Raw genomic sequence first — 18,017 nt, 5'->3', positions numbered from 1 at the left:
CACAATGGGAGAAGTAAAAGGCCTCCGTGTAACTATGCTGTCAGACTTCTCTTCCGCTCTGGACTTTTCCCCAACTGGTCTGAATTAGTGAGGTCTAACTGCTTCTATTTAAAGAAAAAGGCAACAAAATCTCCAGGGTGTGCCTTCGAGGACCTTGCCAACACACACACACACACACACACACACACACACACACACACACAAAACCAGCTCCATCAGCCGCACAGTCTGCCCTCGGGACACGGACACATAGTGACATATACTGTCAGGCAGGGAAGGGAAAGACAGAAATTGGGCATCCATTCAAACAGTGTGATGCTCAGAGCTGGAAGGGCACAGCGGGAGGGGTGGGGCTGGGGCTTTGGTAAGAAAGTGTTCCAAGGACAACAGCAAAGATCTCCCCCAGAACAGTCTGGGTTTCCTCTTGGCTTCTTTCAAAGAACGCATCTCTGGTTCTGTTTGGCCCGGGGACTCGCACTCAAGGGGTGTGGTTGTGGGCTCCTCTTCTCCTGCACAGTAACCCTATTGTTAAGAGACTGCGGAAATTTATGGAAAGAGGTGGGATGCTTATGTAACTGACTCCACTTTAGACAAGACGTTTGGAAGGAGGGAAAACTGACGGGTGGAAGGAGGCCAGTCCAAACAGGGTTTTTCTTCCTTTCTGGACACAGATGTTGGAAAAATCAGGAGAGAGGAGGAGGGAGGAAGAGAAGAAAGGCAAGGGGTGGAGTGGTGCCAACGTCCAAACTGGCCAGAGACAGCCTAGAGCCCCTCTGTGGCCAGGAGCAGAGCCTCCATATTTGAAAGCTGCTGTTTTAATTAAATAGGTCAGCACCGTAAGAGCGGCTCTGGTGTGGGCTCTGGAACTCATTAGTTTAACATGGGTGGGGTGAGGCTGGCTGTGGAGGAGCAGACCCCCTGGTGAGCGGAGGGCTGGGGGGCCTGGGAGGAGGGACTGTCTTGACTGCTTTCCCCAAAGCCAGGCCCCAGGCAGCTGGAGCTGCCAGAGAGGGCAAAGCCACAGAAGGAGAGCTTGCTTCATTAAGTCCCACTCCGCAGCCTGGAGGCCTGGAAACATCAGGACTGCTTTGAGGGGGGAGGAGCAGGGACAAATTTCACCGCTGCCCGCAGCCCAACTGGGGGCTAATTAGAACAAGCCTCATACCTCTGCTTTCCCTTGAAGCTCTGGAGCCATGGCTGGGTACAAGGCCGCAGAGAGCAAAAGAAGTCTTGGTCCTTCAGATCACAGGAGCCCTGTCCCTCTGAGTCTCGTCTGCTGGGGGGAAATTGTTCTACTCTTGAGAACCCTCACCCTTAGTGGATAGCTCCGGGCTGGGTGGGGGGTGGGGGAACACGGAGCTATGGGAATCAAAAGAGTCATCAAATTCAAACTGGCCTGAAAACCAGCATTGGCCAGCATTTCTGCGATGATAACGGAACACCAAGTCCTGGGCAGCAAGTGGCTCTGGACTTGGCTAGGCAACACCGAGTCCTTGACTGTGTGTTTTACATATTCTTAGCTCTTTATGTGGCTGGGAATTAGGAGCACATGTCCCTGTGGCCTCAGTTCTACTGGTTTTCGTTATGAAGCAGGACCTGTGTGCTCCCCCCACTCCCACGCAGACAGACAGACAGACAGACACACACACACACACACACACACACACACACACACACACACACGAAAAGACAGGCCACCTGACAGGCTCTAAGCCCAGTCCTGGGACTGTAGGGTCAGATTGCAATGTCATCCTGCCAACATATCCTAGGGGCTGGGGACAGTCAGCTGTCCCATGAGAACAAGATGGCCATCTAATTTATCATGTGAATAGAGACACAGGTCAGGAAAGAGTCATGTTGCTCACAGGCATAAATGGGGCCTGGCCCAGATAAATCAGGACAATGAATAACCCCTTTTCCAAAGATCTAGAGGGGCTAGGCTGTGCACACAACTGAGGCCTAGGGAGGCCAAAGGATTACCTTCAAACAAACAGCAACAACAAAAACCTCAAATGTATTTTAATAAGTATCTAAGTATCTTTGGACCCCGGCAGTGGGTTTCTCCGCCAATGCAATAAGCCAGATCAAGCCCAATTAAAAGTCCAGGTTTAATGAACAAAGCGCTCCCAGGCGACTCCCAAGTCCCCCAAAAGTGAGGCAGGGGAAAGAAGAAGAAAATCACATGGCAGGTCTAGGGGCAGGAGCTTAAATACCCTGTAGGTACGGTCTTGAGCAGCTCCTGGGGAGGACCCATTGCTTGGCGGACTTTCTAAAAAGGGTGAGCTTGGAATGGGGCAGATAGCGAAGCCATGGGGGGGGGGGGCGTTCAAATGAACATTTTTGAATGAGGGGCCATGTTCCAGCCCCAGCAAGCAGCACAACTTAGCAGCTTCAGTAACATGTTTCTGGTTTTAGATTCAAAGATATAAGAAAGGGGCTATGGAATCTTCCTCCACCACTAAGTCACTGAGGCCAGGCACGTGTCAGGGGTGTCCTTGAATAGAGGCCTAGAGAGGCTGCGAAGGTGAAGCCTGGATTGTTGTGGAGACTCTGAGATGTTGGAGATGCCAGCGCCATGGGACACTTGCCGAGAAGAGCTACTAACAGGGAGTGGAACCAGTCCAAGAGAGAGGAGCGCGTTGCGGTCAATGAAGCTGAAAGGAGTTGGGGATCTGAAGAGTGCTTTGACATCAGACACGGAGCTGTGAAGTTTGAAGTTTGCCCTTCTGGTTTTCAGTCTTGTTCTGATCCAATATTTCCTCCCTGTGCTCCCTTTCCTCCCTTTGGAACAGTAATGTATATTCTGTGTCACTGCATGTTGGAAGTATGTTAAATGAAACATGTATATGTGTAGTTTATATGTTCTTCATAACAGACGTGGGTGTATGTATAAGCATCTGTAGCTATATCTAGATACATATATGCTTGTGTAACAAATGAATGCTTTAGAACTGTCTTTAGGGAGCAGAAGAGGTGGCTCAGCTGTTAGGAACCCTTGTTGTTCCGGCCGTGGACCCAGGTCAGTTCCCAGCATCCACATGATGGTTAATAACTCACTATAACTCCAGTTTCAGGGGATCTTCTGGTCTTTGCCAGCACTGTACACATGTGGTGCACAGATATACAGGCAGGCAAAACATCCATACACATTAAAAACATACATATTCAGGGCTGACGAAATGGCTCAGTAGGTGAAGGTACATGTTGTTAGGATTGAAGACCCTAGTCAAGCCTCAGGATAAACTGACTCCAACAAGCTGTTCTTATACCCTCAGAGGTGAGCCGTAGCCGAGTGTGTGTGTGTGTGTGTGTGTGTGTGTGTGTGTGTGTAAACCTTTAAAAGGTTCAAAATGTAACTTTTGTTTGTTTGGTTGGTTGTTTTAGTTGTTGTTGTCATTTCTTTCCCACGACAGAGTTTCTCTGTGTATCTCTGGCTGTCCTGGAACTCTCTTTGTAGACCAGGCTGGCTTCAAACTCACTGAGATCTGCCCACCTCTGCCTCCCAAGTGCTGGGATTAAAGGTGTGCAACACCACTGCCCAGCTAAAATGTAAATTTTAAAGGTTTAAAAATGTATTCAAATGAAAATAAGAGACCTGAAAAGCCAAATTCCTTAGGATTGTGTTCCCAGCACCTCAAAGGGTAGTCATAGACACAAGCATCCATGGAGACCCAAATTTTTTCAACACACCCTAAATATGGTCACTGTTCTTCAGAATGCAAATATCACCTTCACACTAAGCATAAAAGCCACCTCCATTCCCATTTTCTCAGCTGCTGGGACCTGTTGAGTGACGCAAATCTCAGACAGTGACCTGGGGACAGGGTGTGGGCAGAGTTGGCAGAGGCCACAGCCGATCAGTTGTGTGGTTCTGGGTGTCTCCTGCAGCTCAGCCTGGACTGGTTCCCACTCCTCCCAAATCCTAACAAATCACTTCATGCCTAGACCTGATGGGAACCGATTTTGTGCGGAGAGACCTTGGCTATTTCAAATCAAGAGGTGCAGAGTTTGAGGAGACTCATTATGAACATTCTGGGGCCGAAATGAGAACAGGAAACAGATCTCCACGCTAACCCAGGGTGCAGCCCTCTGGGTGCAGCTGCGGTCTCTAGCTCTGAGCATGTGCTTACTCATTCCCTCTGACTTCCCCCACTCTCATCCACTGTGTGGGACTTTGTGGCTCCCATTCCTGCCTCTCCACTGCCTTCAGAAGCAGGGACGTCGGGGAAGGGGTGTTGTGTGTATTGTTTAGTGAAACGATGCCCAGAGAGGGTGGCACCCTGGCCACGGCAAATGACTGATGGTGGGGCTGAGAGATCACGTCTATTCCATCCTTCCTCTCCATCTCCCTCCCTCCCTCCCTCCCTCCTTCCCTCCCTTCCTCCCTCCGGGAACAGTTCTGAGCTTCCTAAGAGATTCCCCAGAGCCCTGAGCTGTCTGGGCTGCTGCACAGAGGTCGAAGAGCAGCCAGCCCTCCTTGGCTCGAAGCAACTGTCAGTGTCCAAATGTGTCAAACAAAAGACTTGGACCAGACTTGGCCTTTTGATTTTTGTTTTTGTTTTGTTTGTTTTGTTTTGTTTTGTTTTCAAGGCAAGGTTTCTCAGTATAACAGCCTTCTTGGCTGTCCTGGAACTCACTCTGAAGACCAGGCAGGTCTCAAGCTCACAGAGATCTGCCTGCCTCTGCCTCTAGAGTGATGGGATTAAAGGCATGCACTACCACCGACCGGCCCTTTTCCAAATTCTACTGTGTTTAAATGTGCCTACAATGAACTGCCTGGCATCAGACTTTTTAGACGTTTGATCCAGGTTGACAAGGCCAATCTGAACTGAGTTTTCATCCTCATCTTTTTGAGAATTTCTTAGTTGCCTGCCTTGATACCTACAGAGACCCCTCACTCCCGTCTCCATGCCGCTTGCCCAGTGCCAGGGTCATAGCTAGGACTAGCTCTTTATGTAGGTGCTGGGATTCAGGTCCATACACACGTGCAATAAATCCCTTACCCACTGAAGGTAACTCTGAATATTCTGGGTTCACATACTACACTAAGAATCAGGTCGTCTTCCTCCTTGTCCCTAGCCCCATCAAAAAGACAGTCTTCTCTAAGAAACTGCCAGGTTTAAAGGTTTGTTCTGTTTGTTCGAACCCCAGCTCCCTGTGTCTTTCAAATGATGAGAGTCTGTGTTTGTGTCCTCATGTGATGTCCTGGGAAAGCCTGCTGGAAAGCCTGTACCTCTTCTTTCCAAGTTTCCCCTCGACAGGGCTTCTGCTTTTCTATCCTGGGAAATAAGGACCTCAGGAGCTGTCCAGAGAGTTGTCACCTCATGCAAGTGAGAGGTTTGTGTAAGCATCGAAGAACTTCCTGTGGGTGAGGGGTTTACTATACAGACTTCAAACTCACAGAATTCTGCCTGCCTCTGCCTCCTGAGTGCTGGCATTAAAGACGTGTACCACCCCCCAACAGCTAATGAATTTTATTTTCAGTTATGTGCATATACATGTATGTGTGTGTGTGTGTGTGTGTGTGTGTGCGCGCGCGCCTGTGGAAGCCAGAGGCAGAGATGGACTGCATCAGAGGGGTACAACAGCAGAGTTGGTGATGATTCAGGCTCTGCCACAGCTTGGCTAGGCTCGATGACACCAAGGCACTGCATCGGAGGGAAGCAGCGGAGGCAGGGGTGGCACAGCATACCAGGCGGCTCCCCTTCCTGCTGGTGTTTTCCCTGACAAGACTTGACTTGCTGCCCACATTCTCTCGCTCTGCTAATAGAGGATTAAAATCTCCTGTCTGTTCCTAACAATGGTTTCCACCACCTAGGGAACACCACAGTTTGCCGCTAATACTTCTGTCCTTGGCGGTGCGCAAGCTTGGCTCTGTTCACTCTAGCAAACCCTGTCGTGTGGAGTGGGGACGATGCAGGTGGGCATGGGACCCCCGGACCACACAGGACAGTCACTGGAAACAATAGCAGTTGCCAACGCCTTTCTATGCTTCCACGGTCTTGAACTAGAGGGGCTCCATGCAAATCCATGACGGTACCCTGAGGACAGATGGGAGGAGGATTGTAGTTGGGGTTGCATGACCCCCATATCAGGGATGACAGTGCTACACAGTGACCTGGTCTAATGTGGGAGCCACTGTCTCATTGCCTTGCTCTAACTTATATGCATTGGGAAACACACAGGAGACTGGCTGCAGGGAGGGCTCAGCAGTTAAGAGCTGCTCTTCTGGAGGACCTGGGTTCATATCCTGGCACCCTCATGGTAGCTCACAGTCATCTGTACCCTGTTCTGGGGATCTGATGCTCTCTTCTGACCTCCATGGGCACGACGCACATGTAGTCCACAGATACGCATGCAAACTATAGAAATATAGAAGTAATACATAAAAATGATTTTTAAGACTACACAGCAGATTTCAGAATCTGGGAACCAAAATGGATGCAACATGCCTTACTTGTAGATTTTGTATTGATTATGTCTAAGTGAAGACATTTGGTGGAGGTTTGGGTGAAATAACATATCTAATCAAAATTAACGCTACCTCCTTCTTTGAACTTCTTTTAAAATGCGATTACTAGAACATTTAAAATCGTGTCGGTCGTAGAGTTTCTATTGCTGTGAAGAGACACCATGACCACAGCAACCCTTATAGAGTACAGCATTTAACTGGGGCTGGCTTAGTCCGTTGTCATCATGGTGGGAAGCATGGTGGTTCAGAGGCAGACATGGTGCCAGAGAGGTAGCTGAGAGGTGTACATCCAGACTGGCAGACAGGAAGTGAGCGCCACACTGGGCCTGGCTTGAGCATCTGAAACCTCAAAGCCTGCCCCCAGGGACACACTTGCTCTAATAAGGCCACATTGACTCCAACAGGCCACACCTCCTAACTAAGCTGAGTCATTTTCACTCAAATCACCACAACATCTGCGGTTCACATTATCTTTCCACTGAACAGTGCTGCCTGACACAGCAAAAGTAGGAAGTCCACTCAGGTGTCAGCTACAGAGCAAGTTCTGCTTCTCACTGTGAAAAGTACAAGGGAGGGGATGGAGGTGGGGGTTGTGTCTGAACAGTTTATGGAAAAATGAGTCAGACTCAGAGTTGAGCAGAGACTGCTAACTCATAGGTGTTGACTATGGTTTCTGTCCTGCCTGGTTCCCGCATTTGTTAAGTCCCAAAGAAATCACACAGAGGTCTACATTAGTTATAAACTGATTAGCCTATTATCTCAGACTTCTTATTAACATTTATAACTTATATTAGCCCATAATTCTTGCCTATGTTAGCCATGTGGCTCGGTATCTTATTCAGCAAGGCAGTCACATCTTACTTCTGTGGCTGGGTCACAACTGCAGAATAAGCTTTCCTCTTCCCAGAATTCTCCTGTTCTCATCGTCCCACCTCTACTTCCTGCCTGGCTACTGGCCAATCACTGTTTTATTAAAATACAATTGACAGGGTACAAACCATTGTCCCACAGCACAAAGGCTCTCCCTCCACCCCCAACCTCGACAAGGTTTCTCTGTATAACAGCCCTGGCTGTCCTGGAATTCAGTTTGTAGACCGGGTTGACCTTGACCTCACAGAGATCCATCTGCCTCTGCCTCATGAGTGCCGAGATTAAAGGTGCATTCACCACACCCAGCCTGAGGCTGCTTCTTCTCCCAGAGGCCCCAGACTCTCCTACCCAGGGCTCACTGATGACAGTGGTTCCTGGGGGTGGGAGGTGTGTGCCTCTTGGGGACCTTCACTGCTGGACTCAGGGAGCAGGGATGCTGGTGCCTATGTTTTCCTGCTGGGAATGATTGTCTTGGCCTCCACGCTTGCAACAGACAGACTCTTTCGGGTACAGGGCATGTTCTATTATGTATTAACCCCGAGGAGGCCTGCCCATGCTAGCCTTTCAGCTGGCTAATTGGATTTCATGACAACTTTGTTAAAAGGAGCATCCTGAGGAGCTTGTGTCCCGCCCCAGGGGTCCTGTGCGGTTTCTCTAGCTCCTCGAAAGTGAAGCCACTGTCGTATAATTCAGGCTTTAATCAGGCCAGCCAGAGTAGCTCCAGCCCCAGTGGACGCTTACTTACAGCGGGCAGACACTGCAGGGGAGACTCAGGGAAGGAAACGTGGCTCTTGTGTGCCTGTGATGGAGAAAAACGACCACCGTGCTTGGTGCATGGGGCACGCATATGCTGTTTGTTTTTGTGGCACTTCTGCTCCAGGCAGAGCCCTGGGTAGGTCAAAGTATACACAGGTCAGAATCCAAGGGCCACCGGCTGGCCTTTTCCTCTAGTGAGCATCCTTTACTAAGCATTTTCTGGTGACAGCAGCGGCCATCGAGGTGACAGCAGCTGCCATCGGGGCCTCTAATTTAATGACCACTTCGAGAATCAGTAGCTAAACACTTAGCCTGGACAGCTTTGCCACCACTAAGGTTTCAGCCAGGGAAACAGGAGTGTGGGCTAGGGGAAAGGGCCTCCCTGACTCATGGTCACTCTCTGTCTGGGGCCCCAAGCAACACCTAAGGAGAAATACAAGGTTTGCCTTACAAAGCCCACCAAGCTGGATTTCCAAGAACAGGCAAGAATTTGGGGGCTGTAGGGGATTTTTCTAGGGAGCACTGAGAAGTGATAATTTCCTGCTAGAAGGAGTCCTTTACAAGGAGGTCCTCACTGGAAGGAGGTTGGAAAACCCAAAACGGCGAGGTGAGGTGTGGCTGGAGAGAAAGCAGCTATTAGGAACATTTGCTGGAGATCCTGAGTTCAGTGCCCTGCACCTACATCAGTTCACAACAGCCTGTAACTCCAGCTCCAAGGTACCAGTTCTTTTGGTCTACAGAGGTACACACAAACAAACAGAAGGCACGCACACACACACACACACACACACACACACACACACACACACACTCCTTTTTAAAAAGTTTAAAAAACAAAAGCAAGGAACCAATCCCTGCCCCATGACTTCTTTGCAGAGTTCTGACATGCGATGTGGACAGGACAAGCAACTGTAAACAAAGAAACTAGGACCCCTGGAGAGTCTGTCCAGGCCTTTGGAAGGGACCCTGGTGAGCAGGGGCGGAAGGCAGCCTTGAGGATCTCTCTTCCATGTGAAGTCACACTTCCTCAACTGTCCTGAAACCGCCTGTGACAAGGAGCGCCTGCAGCGTCTGCAGTCCTCTCCAGAGGAGAGGTGTGCCTGCCTGCATGGTGGCCCACACTCCAGGGACAGCAGGACATCTGCTGTACAGATATCCTCCTGAGATGAGCCCCCCTCCTGCTGAAGACCAGAGCTCAGAGAAGACGTGGCCTTATGTCAGCCCTTAAAGCCATGTGAAGGCAGGGCCGGAGTGAGGCCTGTGCCGCCCCAAAGCTATAGTATTATGTTATTCTAAATAACAGCCTCTTGAAGCAAACACAAACAGGACTCCAGCATTAGGTCATGGAACATGCCTATGGAGACTGTAGCAAGACTCAGAGTGTGAGAGAAAACTGTTTTTGTTTGCTTGTTTGTTTGTGATATAGAGGCTGGGAGAGGTTACCCCAGGCTAAGTGGAAGAAAGCAAGGGGAAGGCCAGAGCTGAGTTCAGCTGTGGAGGACATGGAGGTCCCCACTGCGAGCAGTTTTGCTTGGGGAGAAACCTGGGCTAAGGTCTGGAGGACACAAAGCCAAGTTGTGGTGATATCTTGGTTGTAGTCTAACAAATAAAGCATGCTTGCAGATCAGAGTGCAGAGCTAGCCACAGTAGTTAGCCTAGAGGCCAGGCAGCGGTGGCACACACCTTTAATCCCAGTACTCAGGAGGGCAAGAGAGGCAGACAGATCTCTGTGAGTTCGAGGCCACCCTGGGCTACACGAGATTGAATCAGTCCCATGTCTCAGAGAAACAGAATTCACACAAAGGTAATCCCAGCACTTGGGATCCCACACCTTTAATTCCAGCACTAGGGTGGTGGAGACTGGAGTGATATGGCTGGGCAGAGAAAGGAATCTAAGGTGGGAGGAGACAGGAGCTCATTGCATTCATTCTGAGGACTTGTAGAGACAGGAGACCCCATTTGATCTAAGGATTTCATAAAGGTAAGAACTAGTGGTTGGCTGCTTTGCTTCTCTGATCTTTCCGTTTTTACCCCCAATATCTGACTCCGGAGGTTTTTTTTTTTTTTTTTTTAGACCCATTTGAAATCACACTATGTCAGGTCCAAGAGATTCTAAGCACCTGGGAAGCTTGTGACACAGGGCAGTCACCCCACAATGGCTGGTAGGGAACGCCAGATGGAGGATGTACCGCCGGGCAAAGGTGAGACCTGGCAATCTCCAGCAGCTGGTACAGGGTTAGGGAACGGAAGAAAAATGTCTACTTTCTCAGCAGAAAGACAACCCTCAGGAGAGGACTGGCAGAGGAGGGGAGGGTGGACAGGTTGTATGTCTCTAAGATGCCACAAGGAAGACAGGAACAGAGGACCCCTCCTGTACTGTCCTCAGCTACACCTAAATGTGGGATTCAGTTTACCAACTGGGTACCCTGCCCCTGAGAACTGCCGTGGGGGTTAGAGACCTTTCCAGTTTCTCCCTGCACCCTCAGCATGGAAGCTGGAGGCATTTCCCATTTCTCTACCCTCTTGTTGCTTTAATTTTATGATTGTATGAAAATAAGGTTCCCAAATTGCCTTTAATTAGCTTTAATAAGACAGCCTTTTTGCTAATTAAAACGATTATTAAGAAACCATTTATTGAGAATAAACACAGTGGTTAGGACCTGTGAGAATTCTGAACTCAACAACAGTAGCCAACACCAAGTCCCTGCACAGCGACCAGGTCACCTGCCTGGCTGCTGACCTGGTACAAGGTTATTCTCAAGCTGAGGACCAGGGGTTCCACCTTCTCCACTTTCACGGATTATCTGACACCCTAAAATGTGAGTTTATAAAGCAAAATAGGTCTGGGTCGTTAGCACCCAGCATCCTCTGGGCTCTGACCGCAAGGGTAGCTACTTAAACTGTAGTGAACTCTGCTGACTCCCCTGGGCTTACATTCGAGGCAGGAACGTGGTCCTGGGTGGTGACCTCGGGGGCGCAAGCCCCTCTTGAAACTGCGTTCTAAGGCTTTTAGAGTTCATTCTCACAATCTGGTAACACCGAGCTTCTTCGTGATTGCAGAGTCGGGCAACTGCTTTCAGTCACTCTCCTCCCTCTGGGGAACAGTTCAACCAGCCTGCGGCAGTGGGATTCACAGATGCCGGGCTCCCGCCAGGAGGAAACGCACCACTGGGTGAGGCCGGAGGCACCGAGGTGCACTTCGGTCCCCGCAGTCCGGATCCCCGCTGCGGTGCTTCCTTCCCACCCTCCCGGGGGAGGTCGGTGGGGGATTAGCCCTTAGTCTTTCTCCGCGGGGAAATGGAGTTTGTAGAGGACCGGGATCCGCGAGGAGGTGGTCACCAGGGTCAAATGATAGTGGCGCAGCGCATCTGGGCAGTTGCGGGTCCTGCTGAGCCTGACTCCTACAGTACCCACAGGAACCTCCAAGAAAGCCGGAGGCCAGGCGTAGCCTAAAAATAGTGTTTTTGTTTTTTGGTGTGTGTGTGTGTGTGTGTGTGTGTGTGTGTGTGTATGTGTGTGTGTGTGTTGGTCTGTCTGTCTGCCTAGTTCAGTTGAACTTTCCCACCCCGACAGCTTTCTTTCTACAGGCTATTGCAAGTCTTTTAGCAATAAGCGAGGTGAAACGGGCTAGTCGGAAGCTTGCGATGGACGCGCCAGTCAGGAATGTGTTCTTGACCCCTAGCCAGGCAAGGCGAAGGCCAAGCTCTAAGGTCTCAAACCCGAAAGCTCGAGCCTGCACTCTGACGCCGGCCTCTCGCTTTGGGCCAGGGTAGGGGTCAGGGCGCGCCCCGTGGTGTCCAGCTCTGGAAAGCTAGAACCGCTGAGGATGCTTTAGTCGACAACATCGGGGGCCCTTGGCTAGGCCAAATAATCTGGAGTATGGAGATAAGCGGGTCCTGGAGCTGGGGAAAGCTCCCCAGGTGGTTCCGAGGTGCGGATCCTGCTGAGAACAGGCGATGAAAGTCAAAGCATTGCCTTTGGAAAGGAAGGCCCAACGAGGCCCACTTGGGCGCCACGATGCCAAGTAGGTGAGTGCCCAGTGCCTGCAGGTGAGGTTCAGGCATCCGCATCCCGGGCCTGGGGCGCAGTTGCAGACAGGCGCGCACCCGCAGGCACTCGCATGCACACGCGTCAGGGACACACGCCTGCACCCACTGTCTGCGCCTCGCGTGGCCGGCTGCCCGGGTGGGTACCCGACAGCAGACGACCGCGCGCTCCTCCAGCCCGGGGCGCTATGCAGAGCCCCCGCCCGACCGCGCGGCGTTTGCTCCGGCTCTTTGTTATGTTAATTCCCTTCCCAGCTGGTGCCAGCTGCCTGCACAATGGGCGCCCTGAGCCCCGCCAGCCCTCGCCAGTCCCCGGCAGCCCGAGAGTGGGGGCGGGGCGGACCCTGCGCCCCGTGTGGATGGGGCGGGCGCGTCCTGATGAGAGCTGCGCAGCGAGCAGCACCTCCCCCCACTCCGGCGAGTCCGCGCCTCCCCGGCCTACCCGGCGAGCTCTGATCCTTTCCAGTCGCCCGGGCTGCCTGCCCTCTAGGTGCCAGGGCTAGATGGAAAGTAAAAGGCTTCTGGGCGGCTCCGGAGCCATGAGGATGAAAGAGGACAGCCGCCTCCAGACCACACAGCTAATCCCGCCATAAACCTCGAGCAAATACCGGGAGAGGAAGAGCAGGCCCGCTACAGATGTGGAGTGCAGCCTCCGGGGATCCCCAAATTAAAACCCGGGCAGGAGAGGCACTTGGACCACCACCAAATGACACTAATTGGGTTATGGGACCATAATCTTAGCTGGTAAGGAAAAATCCAGTTACAGTCACAGCTGCAAGGACTGTCTTCATAAAGCAGCAGAGGGAACGTGTGCTATTTTATTACGCATAAACATGAGGAAGAGGCGCAGGGTCCCCCGCCTGCCTGGTGCAGGGAGGCGAAGACGCTCTTGTGCCAGGAGCAGCAGCGCTGTGCCTGGCTGGCCCCGGGTGTGCCGGGCTAATGGGTTGGGGGAGTGTGGGGTAACATTGAGCTGGGGGAGTGAATCTGCCTGCAGGAATGTAGTGCTATGATACAACGATTATGGCTCCCCCCACCTCACACGCGCGCGCGCGCGCGCACAAAAGAGAGACCCAAAACAGATAAGTAAAAGGTTAGAAGATACTAGAATGATTAAGATTAGATCTATAATGATTGGAGTTGTAAATGAATTCATTCTTACAATTTCCACGCCAGGGGGCATCTCAGTGTGTATCTACTTATTCCTTCACTAAACACCCAGATGGACAAATGACTAGGGGTTCCTTTAGGATTCTTTCTGCAGTTAACTTCCAGAGAGCGACCTACACCACCCACCGGCATTGTGTGTAGCCATCTTGACTAAAGCCAGTGAAGGCTGAGCTGGCTGTAGGTTCTAGCTGGAGTTCTAGTCATTGGAAAATGGAATTTTTTATTCTTTAGCTGTTGGTTTTCCAAACAGAAGACGGATCCTGGAGATGACCATTCTGGCTTCCCTGGGCAAGCTGAGTGTCTTCTGCCTGCCACCCTCGATTGCTGGCTCCAGCCATCCCCAGGAAACACAGGGCCCAGCCTACAACATTCCCTAACAAAAGGGTCTGCAGGCACCTGACACTCCAGCCACCCCGGGCCCCTAGCTGCACATGGCCTTTGGGGTTGACTAGGGATGGGGACTCTAGTGGTGTTGTGTTGCCACCCTTACAGAGTGAGACATTTAGTAACAGGGCTGCCTGGGCCACTATGCTCCTGAAAGCACCCCCAATAAATCTATTGGTTCAGCAGTCTGGACAGTTCCTCCGAGGCATTGTCTCCTTGACTTGCATTTCTGTAGGACTCTTCCAGGAAGACCTGTGACTGACCCAGTGGTGTTCTGGCTCCTCAGTGTCTCTCAGCAGACACAAATTGCAGGTATGCGTCTTGCCCTTCCTGAGGCTAGTGGTGCAGAGAGAGATCTCACTTCTTGCTGAGAAGTCCCAGGGCTATCACGTGTAGAGATGAGCTGAACTCTGGTGGTGTTTCTCACCCTACAATGACAAGACTCTCCTTTCCGCTCTCGGGTCCTCCCAATCAAGCATCACTAGAAGTATGCCCACCTTAGGGAAGGTGAAAATGGGATTTCTGTGAATAGCATACTGGTGGTACCATCAGCTGAGTTTAGTAGAGATGACATAAAAAGAGATGAGAGTCTGAAGTAGGGACCAACCTACTTGATCTGACTGAAACTTCCCTCTTACAAAGCAGAAAAACACAGGGTCAGGGTGTTTGGTGTCAGGTCAGTTGGTTGGTTGATTGCTTGCCTAGCATGCATGAAGACCCGAGTTTGATTCCCTGTATGGCATAAACCATAAAGCAGGCGTGATGGTGAACGCCTATAATCCCAGAAGAGATGGACACAGGAAGATCACAAGTTCAAGGTCATCTTCAGACACTTAGTGAGCTCCAGTCTGGGTGACCAAAGACTGTCTCAGGAAGGGGAAAGAACCTACCACCAATAAAACCCAAACAAACAGAGCAGAATATATCCTAGTTACTTCGTAATAGGGCAGGGCCTCAGAGTTTTTTGTTTTCCCCATGTAGTCCTGGCTCTGGAACTCAGCCTGTACCAGGTCAGCCTCTTCTGCCACCATCACCTGCTATTTTGACTGTTCAGAATGCTGCTTTGGTTTCTTCTGTGAAGTCAGGCGCATAAGGGGACCACTGAGCTTAAATCATGACATGTTTAACTCAGCACCATGTTTTGGTGGGATTTATTTTTTCCTGAATAAAGACTATGTCTGAATGAACCAACCATTGGATGTGGTTAACAGAATTAACTTGAACTTTGGCAAATTATATGGCAAGTCAGGAGTTGAGAGAGTGCATCTTTTCCCTCGTAAGGGACACCTCTTGGCTGCAGTGGAAGAGCTTGGCTCTGCATCCAGGTTGTCAGACCCCAAACCCTGCCTCACACTTCCGGCCTCTGCTCTAGTCCAACCTTACACGAAAGCCACTGCCTTTCTTCTGTGTCTGAACTGAGGGGGAAGGTGTCTTGGGACGACGCCTCCATCTCAGTTCTGAGAGATTCGGGGGTATCTGCAGACTTGGCGAACAGAGCAAGCCATTTTCCCAGCCCTGGAAAAGGAAGGCAAGGGAAGAAAGCATCGTCCTCTGTATACTTTCCTGTCTTCTGAGGTTTGACAAAGGGAAGACGTGTCTTCTTCTGTCCTCACATTTCCTCCTGGGCATGCAGGGAGCCTGTTTCTCCACTTCCTGTAGGGATGTTTGAATGTTGCCCCAGGTACACTTTAGAACAATCCATTCACACTTTGAAGCAAGGAGGCCAGAGTCACACAGAGAACAGCTCACTTCACTTGGGTCACCTCGGAGGGCACCTGCAGATGCTTCCAGAAGCATCCAAGCTGGGTTCAAGTAACAACTAACACACGTTTGATGCCAAGACTCAGTGACTTCCAAGTAATGTCCTGGATGGAGCCCAGGCTAACCTGGGCAATCACAAGCCAAAGGGTACTTGTGTGATTCCCTCCCCACAAAGTTGACACCTGCCCATTCACACCCGCCGTCTGTAACAATTCTTTTCCGTATGAATAAAAAAGATAAAAACATTTAATCAAATTTTTGTCACTTTAAATCATGGGACTAGTTAAAAAAAAAGACCGAGAAGTAGGGAAACGACATGAAAAAAGATTCATTCATCTTCATATTTTTTATCAGTTTCATTGTGGTCAAAGCAGGTGTTTCAAGCTATGACTCAGTAGTTTGCATTTTCAAAATTAACAAATTGGATCAACACCAAGTGGGGGGGGAGCATGGCCCAGCAGAGAGCTGTTTACAAAAGCTGCAGCGTCTCGGCAAGGGTTGCGACCAGCAGCAGACTCGGCTGTGTGAGTCCCGTTTAGTCATCCTTCTCCAGCCTGTCGCAGATACTGAGGGGAAATGCAGAGACAGGAAATTACAGGCTATTTTAGACAGCATGTTTTATTAAACTCACTTGCTGATGCACTTCAGCACAGGATGAGACTCAAGTACTCATGGCTCCATCCTTGCAAGTACTTTTCCTAAGTGAGTTCTCCCGCTAACATAGAAGCCGATTCTAAACAGTCCCACCGCGGGTCATGGAGCACACCTCTTCCAACAGGGAGATTTTAGTAAAGTGCAGAGAATCCACCCTGCTCACACAGTGCAACTGTACCTCCGAGAAAGCAACGGCTGGTGCCTGCTAGCAAGTGACAAGATCCCAAATGCATTTGTCGTAAACTACGGAATCAGATCACAGCAATGGGGCTGGGGCGAGGGGGACAGGCTCAACATACAGGCAGGAGGATCTAGTTAGGGATACCCAGCGCCCATGTCAAAAGCCAGGTAGGGTGATGGGTACCTGCAATGCCAGTGCTGGGAGACAGTGTAAACAAACAGGAGGCCCCAGGGCTCGCCTGCGGCCAGCCGGTCTAGCTGAAACAGAAAGTTCCAGGCCCAGAGAGACACCATCTCAAAAATTAGAGGATCTAGGATGATGGTTCAGTCAGTAATGTGTTTGCTGCACAAACAAGGGCCTGAGCTCCCTCTTTAGCACCTATGTAACAGCTAGGCATGGCAACACATGACTGTAATCCCAGCGCTGGGGAGGCAGAGACAGGAGGTGCCCTGGGACTCACTGGCTAACCAGTCTAACCAAATCAGCGAGCTTCAAGTTCAGTGACAGGCCCTGTCTCAAAAAATAAAATGGAGAGTGGGTGGGGTGAGCCCACCTTAGGTGACCTGGTAAATTCCCTGCGTATATGTGACCTGCACACTCACGTATACAGTACACACATAGCACACACCCAGCAGTTTTAAAAGGGATTGCCGAAATTCATAGCTTCTTTTCCACCTAACACACCAATCTCAGTGTTCTCTTTGTTGGACTGTTCCGTGGGACAGAGACGCCATTACGATACTGATCGTTGGCTTTGCAGAGGCCTAGAAAGATAGGTCAAGATGTGGTAACCGTACGAGTTCATTTAGGGACCCGTTACAGACATGGGTTTAAACAGCTCATCTCTTCCTCTGCTCTCAGCTGCATGAGAGAGAGGGATACCTAACCGCAGTGGAAGAAGCCACCTTGTCTGCTGTTCAGCCCTGACACTGGCATCTCCTGGAGCCTGGGTCTCCTTCAAGCTTTCTGCTCTGGTTCTCAGGAAGGAAGCAATTGGTGCAGCTGTGTTGCATGTTTCTGACTGGAGAGGCTGTGGCCATGCTCGGCTGGAGTCTGCTTCCTGTGTACTCCCAATACCCAGCACGGTCACATCTGAACATGCATGAAGCATGACACCTACGTTTGCATGCTTGACCACTTGGTGACAAAGTGGCAGGTAGAACCTTCAAAGTCTCCAGGACTTGAAAGATTACATCAAAGATGCTTTGCTAATTATGACAGGTTATTAAATGGCGACTTCTACTGCTTTTAAGCTTTTCCACCATCCTCCATGTTCCTGGTCCCTGCATCCTATACCTAAGGCTGTTTCAGGGTATAGTTCAGGTAACAGGATTTTAAGAGTCGGCGCAGTTGTTGGGGTGGCTCACTGCTTTCAACTCAGGACTTGGGAGGTAGAGGCAGGAGGATATCTGTGTTAGAGACCAGTATGTCTACATAGTTTCCTGCCTAAAAAAAAATAATAATAAGAGTTGGGGCAGACAGTGCCTTTGTGAGATCCAGCTCCTGCAACTACCCAGTCAGAGAGGAAGGACAGGGACCACTGGGCTACAAACATGAAACAGAAGCTGCAGGGGAGCAGTGTTGGGGAACAGATTTTTTTTTCCCATTTTTAGACCAGGTCTCAAGTATCCCAGGTTGTCTTCATGCTTGCCGTGCAGCTGTATGCTACTTCCCCAGCCGAGATTACAGGTGTGGTCCAGCCATGTGCAATGATGGGGATTGA

At 50.5% G+C, this 18,017-nt stretch overlaps 1 long non-coding RNA gene across 1 annotated transcript; it reads left to right on the top strand.

Moving 5' to 3' along the window:
• The first annotated feature begins 11,818 nt into the window (after nt 1-11,818).
• On the top strand, nt 11,819-14,885 carry LOC146894782 (uncharacterized). Its single transcript, XR_015001191.2, has 2 exons — nt 11,819-14,010; nt 14,680-14,885. It is a non-coding gene; the product is annotated as an uncharacterized LOC146894782 (long non-coding RNA).
• The last annotated feature ends 3,132 nt before the right edge of the window (nt 14,886-18,017 follow it).

Source organism: Myodes glareolus, chromosome 5, assembly GCF_982192425.1.
Source record: "Myodes glareolus chromosome 5, mMyoGla1.1, whole genome shotgun sequence".
NCBI lineage: Eukaryota > Metazoa > Chordata > Mammalia > Rodentia > Cricetidae > Myodes > Myodes glareolus.
This window is presented reverse-complemented; position numbering and strand designations above follow the sequence as displayed.